Here is a 9,011-nt window from a genome sequence, read left to right on the forward strand (position 1 = left end):
AAATCTGTCTCTCCGTGTTGTCTGTCAATCCAGGCTGATACATTCTTAATTAATCTATGGGTCCATCTTCCTTTATCTGCCGCATCCCATTGCTTTTGCCACTCATCGAGACTTGACTTTCTCTCCTCTTTGCGCTCGTCGACCGTTAGGCGCCTATTCATTGTTTTTGTTTTATGGTAGACTCTACTTAGCTCAGAGGCCATTATATCCGGTGGCATAAGACCAGATATGATAGCACTCGCCTCGTGCGACACCGTTCTAAATGCACAGGCAACTCTCAGGGCACATAACCTGGACGCAGTCTTTGCCATATTTACACTGGTTTTTTGACGCAGGGCTGTCCCCCATATGGGAGCTGCTTACATAAGCATTGACTGGCTAACTTTGGCCAACAGAGCTCTCCTTCTTTGACTTGGGCCTCCAATGTTTACCATGATCCTCGACAGGGCCGCAGTCACTTAAGCCGCCTTACCACAGGCCTTTTCAATGTGCGCCTTGAAATTGAGCCTCGTATCGATCATAACGCCAAGGTACCTCAAAGAAGTTTGCGTTACAACGTTATACCCATCAATGTTCAATGTGACTGTTTCTAGCCTTTTTCTGCTCGTGATGAGCACTGCCTCTGTTTTTTCTCCTGCAAGTTGTAGCTTGTTACTCGTAAGCCAGTCTTTGATTTTCGACACGGTCTCATTGCATATATTCTGTATCTGCAAGAGTTCTTTAGCTACGATCGTTACGGCAATATCGTCCGCATAGCCAATTATCTGTGCTTCTTTTGGTAGCGGTAATCGTAACACCCCGTCGTACAGCACATTCCAAAGTAGTGGACCTAGTACGGAGCCTTGTGGTACTCCACCTGTCACCGTGTAGGTTTTTGGACCTGCATCTGTATCGTACAACAGTAGTCTGTCAGACAGATAGCTGCTAATTGTCCTCAGAAGATACCCCGGGGTGTTTCTTGCCTCTAATGCTCTCAATATATGTGGCCAGTATGCCGAGTTAAAAGCGTTTTTCACGTCCAACGTAACAACTGCGCAGTATTTTTTATCACCAAACATCCATCTGGTGCCCTCTATGGCTTTGGCCGCAATGTCCGTCACTTTTCCAACTGCGTCTAACGTGGACCGATGCCTTCTGAATCCAAATTGGTTTTCAGAGAGACTCTTCTTCTAGGTGGCGTTCTAGCCGTGTGCAAATCAATCTTTCTAATATTTTTGCCATCGTGTCGATCATGCAGAGTGGACGATACGCACTCGGCTCTCCAGCCGGTTTGTTTGGCTTTTGCAGAAGAACCAGCCGCTGTTTCTTCCATACTTTCGGGAAGATTCCTTCATTCAGACATCGTGTGTAGAGTTCGGCAAATGCCCTCTTTTTATAGCTGATGGCAATTTTAAGTGCCTTGTTCGGGATGCCATCAAGTCCTGGAGCCTTTGCGTTGCCAAATCTCTCTGCCACTTCCATTACCTCCTTCTCGCCTACAATTACAGATTCCATCATTGTTGGTATCGTTCTGCTCGATTGTGGTTCTTGGGTTGGGAAAAGCGTTTTCACCACCTTTTCTAGGAGAATCGGACAGGTTGGTGCTTGACTTTTTCCCCCTCTGATTTTCGCCATTACTATTTTATAAGCATCGCCCCACGGATTCTCGTCCACCTTTTCACATAGTTCTTTAAAACTCGAAGACTTACTACTTTTGATCGCCTTCTTGAGTTCTTTACGTTTTCTTTTAAAACTTTTTCGTAATCTTGTATGGTGTGGCGTACCTTGGCTCCTTTGGCAGAGGCGTCTAGCTTTATGGCATTCGCTTCTCAATGTGCTGATCTCCTCGTTCCACCAGTATGCGGGCCTTTGGATTATGTTGTGCCTTTTCCTACACATAGCAGCATCACAGGCTTTGCTTATGTGCTTCACCAGGGCTTCAGCCTGTCGGTCAACCATCGCACCATCTATGTTCCCATCCAACATGAGTTTGAAAGTTTCTTCATCGAACGTTTCCACCTTCCATCCTTTTTTCCGCCATTTTTTTTACGCTGGATCGAGTTTGTGTTTGTTTGCGGATTTCCAGCAAGATGGCCAGGTGATCGCTATGTGTGTAGAAATCGCACACCTTCCAATTTGCCGATCGAACCAGCGTGCTGCTGGCGAATGTGATGTCTATTATCGATCCCCGTCCATTCTTTTCGAAAGTATTTCTACTGCCTGTATTGAGCAGCACGGCGTCTAGCACTGAAAACGCTTTGAGTAGAGCATTACCCCGTCTATTTGTGTAGCTACTACCCCATTCAATGGCCCATGCGTTGAAATCGCCTGCTATCACGTTTGGCGTGGTAGTGAGGGCGTCTCGTACTAGCTCATCGAGAATTCTTTCATAGTCTCCTTGCACCACGCTCGGGGGAATATAGCAGCTGTAGAAATAAATGCCACCTATTTTCGCTCGTGTATAGTAAGATCTTTCCAGAAGCGGCTTATCCTGGAAGGCGTCGCTCCCACAGGCCCATATGGCAACTTTCTTTTCCTTGTCGGAGATCCACGTGCCAGCGTTTATGTTTTTATATTGCTCACACACTATCGCCACATCTATCTTTTTTTCGAATACTGTTTGTTTCAGCAGCTCTTGGGCCGCTTCGCAGTGGTTTAGGTTGATTTGAACAACTCTCATTTTGTCTTTTTACACGCAGCTTGATATAGTGGACACTTCCAGCTTCCGATCCGGTGTCCGGTGTCTTTTTTCCCGCTGCTTTTGCATGCTGCACACGATGGGCCTTTGTCACATACCTTTGCGAAATGTCCCTTTTCACCACATTTGGCACAACATGTACTTCGATCTTCCTCACTGGTACATGCCCTCGCCAGATGACCGTATTCCAGGCACCTGAAACACTTTCTGAGGTTCGGCTTTTCCCTTATTCTGCAGACCACCCATCCAATCTTGAGCTTATGAGCTTCAAGCAGCCGTTTTGAGTCCGCTGCGGGAAGGCTGATGACTGCCGTCTGCGTGCCCGCGTATGCCTGTCTGATGGTTTTGATGGCATTAACGTCAAAGGAACTCAGCTCTTTAATTTGTGAGCGTATTGCCACCGCTATGTCCTCTTTGGTGGTGATTTCGCCCAGGTCTCTGATCTCCACTGTTAACTCGTGGGTTAGGGTTCTTGTTTTCGCCTGGTCGCCTAGAACTTTGCATATCTCCCTTTCATATGCTCCCGTGTTTTTCATCTGGGCCTTCTTCATTTCAAGCAAAATTTCGCCTTTTGCCGTTTTCCGAATCCGCGAAACGTCCTCGCCAAGCTCTTTTAGAGCATCTTCCTTTTTGACGGCTCTAAGCATATCGCTGTACGACATGTTTCCCGTGCGTGCAATGATAATAGCATCGGGCCTCGGACGTGGAGCAAAAACAGCCTTTTTAATCGGGTTTTGTGTTTTTCGTTTCACCTGTTTCCATTCATCTGCCTTTTCCTCTTCCTTCCGTTCTTTTATAGGAATGTTTCCTTCATTCCTCTTGCCCGCGGTGCTCCTCTTTTGGACTTCCTCTTGGCTGGCTATTTTTTTAGGCGGGGTCCTTCGCGTCAGCTGCTCATCCTCGCGGGGTCTTTTCGGCGTTGAGTCTGTTCCTGTAAGCCTTAGGGGAACATTTCGCCTGCTTTCCTTGACTCTGTTGTACTCGCTTTGGGCACGTGCGTGGAGTCTTGTGACCGAAGCAAGTAGGTCACGGATCTGGTTATTAATCGATCTTTGAGGCAGTTTCATTGCTTCTGTTAGCCTCTTGATCACGTCTCCTAATTCCGACATAGTGTCACCCTTCGGTTGCGTTGGTTCCGGTTGAGGCGTGCTGTCTTGCAGCGCAGGTGGTGACGACCTCGCTCTTACAGGTTTTTCAACAACTAACGCCTGTTTTGGTGAACGCATCAATCTTGGTGCACGTTTGAATGGATCCGCTTCGCTAGATCCGCTAATCGTCGGCGTTTCCCTGGATAAATCAGTTTCTAAAAACATCCTACCAGGGCTTTGAGTGCCGTTGCTTATCATGCAGTCAGGTACACTGCTACTATTGGGTTTGGTGTGTTTTCTCAAATTATTCTCCATTGGTTTGTTTTTTACAGCGCATCGTGTGTAGGGGGGCGGGCCGAAATAGACAGGAACGGGTGTACCCTCGGAGACTATGCTCCTACCCCAGTTCCCTGAGGCCTGTCCTTCGCTCTACCAGTCCCGGAAAACACGGACGGACCGGCGCTCACCCGGGGCAACGCAGGCTACTACTCCTGCGCCCAATGCACACTCCCTGACCAGGGACCGAAGTGGCTGTTTACTGATACACCACGCGGCTAACACCTCGGCAGAGCAAGCTCACATCACCCTTTTTATCCAAACAGCGGAGACATCGCTGTTAAGTTATCCAGGGACTCCCAGTGCGCCGCGCTGTGTACCGGTCACGTTGTAATATCAGCCGCACCTAACATGGTGAACAGACGCTGACCAGGAAGCCGCCCATTATGGGTCCGTCGCGCCTGGATTTTTTTATTACACAACATGCCCTTGCATGTTGTGGCGGACACTTACTTCAAGGGGCGGTGTCGATTCGCCCACTGTCGCAGGAGTTTCAACGGTCTTGCTGGCTTTTATACCGCAACCTCCACTCCAGCCGCTTCTCGTCGGGGATCGCTTATTCGTTTAAACTTATTTCGCAACTAACCTGCTACTACAGGCCGTCCGGCTATCCGCGACCTGCCGACCCCCCCGGTCGCTTAAAGCTCAGCGACGGTGACTATTCCCACTGGAATTTGAAGTCCCCACCGGGTGAAGTCCCCACCGGGCAGTGTATGGGGGTGTTTGTGCTACTTGTGCAGTGAACTGAACAATATCAAAACGATTTTGATATTTTTGCACAATTCTGAATACTGCGCAGTGAATTTGCGTAGTATATGGCGAAATTAGCTCAGTTTTGTTTCAGTTTTTGTGAAGTTAACATCAAACCAAAAAAAGGAAACAACGCATTTATTTTAATTATGAGTGATGACAAACAGTTTTGGACCGAGTTCCTTGAACTTTATAAAGAATCACCTTCATTATGGCGAAAGAATATAGCAACAGAATATTAAAAGCTGAAGCATACGAAAAACTAGTTTTAAAATTAAAAGAAAAATATCTCGACGCAAACAGAGATATGGTGGTTAAAAAAATTAATACATATAGGACAACATACAGAAAAGAATTCAAGAAAGTGCAAAGAAGCGAAAAGTCTGGACCTGGATTTGAGGATATTTATGAGCCAACATTATGCTTCTAAAATATTCTAAATTTTCTCGAGGAATTCTAATTCTTTCAATATTTTCTGCTGCTCTAACTTGTCTCTTTTTAAAAACCATTGTTTACTCCACACACTTCTTTTCTTTTTTTCTCGTTTTTCTTTATCGCTATAGCGATTAATATTATCGCGCAATATTTACACATGTTGTCTGTTTCGCTTTCAACATTAAAATAAAAACTTGCACAGTTGGCTTGTATAGTGCGAGTCGCAGTTTTTTTTTGCACAGGCTAGACTTGTGCAGTTTACTTGTGTGGTCTATGACCGGCATTAGGGGATGATATACAAACCAAACTCTGTCGATCATTGAAGCATGAAGTGCGAACACATAGAGCGCGATAGACTGCAAACTACATCTGTCAAATATTAAAATATACACGTTCTTAAGGGCAGTGTTATTTTGACAGCTGCACGACTACACGACTGCAGGCCGACAGTTGTCGTTCCCGCTAACTTGAATATTTCCTATATTTGCCAACGGCAGTAGGACGACAGTAGAGTTGACAGTAGAATGGAGGATAGAAAGAGGAGGTGAGTGGTGATGTCACTAATATGTAAAATGTAAAATTATTCACAGCTCTAACAAACTTGACGTTATTTTACAAATAAAAGCATAAAATAGCTCTATTATATCATTTGTAATAACAATTGATAATTTAAAACAAAAATATTTACCTATTTACTTATTTTTTGCATAAAAAATTTCACTTTGAACAAAATATTAAAATTTCATTGAAGTGAAAGGAATTAGTATGGCCACAACGAAATTGTGTACATGCAAAATGGACAGCTGTGTTGTCTTGTGTACATGCCGGCCATTGTTATGTTGCTGCCTTCTTACGAATGTTCATGTAGTAAGATGCACAACGTCATTTTCAGTTCACTGTCGTGCTGCTGCAGTCTGTCGCTGTTATTGTGTTGACCACTTGAGTTTGCATCACTTCGGGTATTTTCTGCTGAGACGAAAGTTCATAAACAAATCAGGTATAAGCTCAAGAATGATAGAATACAAGATTACGACGACCGCCATTACGAAACGTCATAGTTCCGTGTTGAGAAGAACAAGAGTGAAAAACTGTCAAATGGCTTGCAAATTGTAAACAGAAAAGTAAACACTTTTGTAAATTCGCAAAATATTATTGATTCTTTCGATTTTAATGAAAAGTTTTAGTGAAGCGATTGAATATTGTTGAGTGAAAAGATTTGAATCATTTCTAAAGAAATATATCGGCCCATTGATAATAAAGTTGTCTATTAAGTTGTGATTCAAATGGAGAAGACGTTTCTTGTGTTGTATATAAATATATACATATATTATAAGTTCAGATGTATCAGATGTATGAAATTGTGATAAAAGAATTGTGAAATTATTAATTTAGTATTAAATATATCATTTCTTTTGCATAATAACACCCATTTTTTGGCAACTTTTAAATCGGCCGGAAAACTAAAAAAACTCGTTTTCGATCCTTTAATTGCATAATAATTATTACAACAAGCCACTGCACATTTCATTTTAAAAAATTAATATATTTATGCTTGAAATTTAAATAAATACAACAGTACACTTACACTGGTTTTCTTCATTTGAACAATTTCCACACATGCTACTCTATTTATTGTGGATGTGCCTAAAACTAATTATATACATATTTTCTCGCAACAATATTCTAAACATTCCACTGAAATTTTTCCTGCAAAGACGAATTAATTAATATTATTTTGGGAATTTCAAAAAGTGTTTACTTTTCGGTTTACAATTTGTATGCATTTTTATGCTTGTTCTTCTCAACGCAAAACTGTTACGTCACGAAATTGTTGAACAATGTATTTGTTTTTGTAAGAATTGTCAAGAGCTAAACCGAAAAAAACTAACTGTAAACTAGTGTCGTAATCTTGTATTCTATCATTCTTGGTATAAACTGATCGCTAGTGATACAAAGTTGTTCTCTATCGCTGTACATAAGTATAAACAAAAATTTATTACTCCTTGCAGTTCTCTGATGAATAAATATATTTATGTCTCTTCATATTCTTGGGTATGTGAGACAGAGAACATAAAAAATTGTCTTTATGTTCTCTGTGTGAGAGGTGTATTTTGTACGCATTTTTCGCTGTCAAAACTGAAACAAAATATAAACAAGCAAAACGAAATTCTTTGTTGGGAATGTAATCATGGGCATACTTACATATATTTATGTCTCTTCATGTTCTTTGCTTGGGCATATATGCCATGTCATCATATGCCGTAAATACGTATATTTATTTCTCTTCATATTCTCTGTTTGAATATTTGAGAGAACTGTAAGCAATGTTAACATTGTGAGGTGAATTCCTTACTACAATTTTAACAAATGCGGCGAAGCAGAGAACTTTAAGCATATAGCCCTGACAGACGAGCAAAATTAACGCGCCTTAATCAACGTTAATGCGCATCGAAATTTTATAGTGACAGACGCAGACTTGTGCATTTGGACAGCTGATAGTGAAATTTGTTTAATTATTAAAACAAAAAGTGAAATGAAAGTGTGTGAAAAAGTGAAGAATATTGGAAACATGGATAGCAAACTGTGCGTTGTTTATTTTCTGCAATCTAAAAATATTAAAATTTGTTTTTGTTAATATACTTGCACATAATTTAATTAGCAATATAAAAACTATTTACCTTTGAAGCTGTAAACACAAACAATGCGGCAGATTTCAAGCGATATCTGTCAAACAATAGCAAAACTCTGTCATATTTAACCAATGTTGCCTACTAAATTCAGCCAAATGCACGAAATTCTTGTGCTGTCGTCTGTCAGGGCTAATAGAGAAGGTGCGTGTTCGATACCGAACATTTGTTAGATTTAAGGTAAGGAATTCACCTCACAACCACAGGATTCACGCTCTTAAATGTTAACATTTTTAACAGTTCTCCACATTCTCAACAGAGAAAATGAAGAGAAATAAATATATGTATTTTCGGCGTATGATGACGTGGCATGTACGCCCAAGCAGAGAATATGAAGAGACATAAATATATGTATGCATGCTCCTCATGATACTCCCAACAACAGCATTGCGATATTTTCAAGCTTCAATTTTTGCTTTCAACCAGGAAATCGCTTGTATGTACTTTTGTGTTTTGCCCTCAGCAATTCCATATTGACATGTAAAAATAATTATGATATGAGTATAATTTTGTATGAATGCATACCTAATAATATTTATAGTCAATCGGGACTTGCACATTTAATAATTTTATTTCATTTTTACATAATATAGTATATCGTAAATATTTTTAAGCTATTGCATAGCTTCTATCGCGGCCATTGAGCGCGGGGACCGAATCCAGAAATTCCGTAACGGAAAAAACTCAAGCTCCACGACACATGCATATGTACATATATTATTTCTTTGGCACATTTGTCTGTATGTTTACGAAAGCAAATGCGAGCCATATACGTACATATGTACATACATTCATAATAACAAGTGTCGCACGCTTCTTTCGCATCTCCCTTGTCACGGTCAACCAATGGCCGAAACCTACGTTTTGTCAAAGAGTGAAGTGCTGAACCCATTGAGCACGACAGACTGCAAGCGACAACTGTCAAATATTAAAATACACACGTTCTTAGGGACACAGTTATGTAGTTGTGCAGCTGCCTCAATACCTGTGTCCCTAAGAACGTGTGTGTTCTAACATCTGTGGCGCTCATTGGTTCAG

Source organism: Bactrocera neohumeralis, unplaced genomic scaffold, assembly GCF_024586455.1.
Source record: "Bactrocera neohumeralis isolate Rockhampton unplaced genomic scaffold, APGP_CSIRO_Bneo_wtdbg2-racon-allhic-juicebox.fasta_v2 cluster09, whole genome shotgun sequence".
Classification (NCBI taxonomy): domain Eukaryota; kingdom Metazoa; phylum Arthropoda; class Insecta; order Diptera; family Tephritidae; genus Bactrocera; species Bactrocera neohumeralis.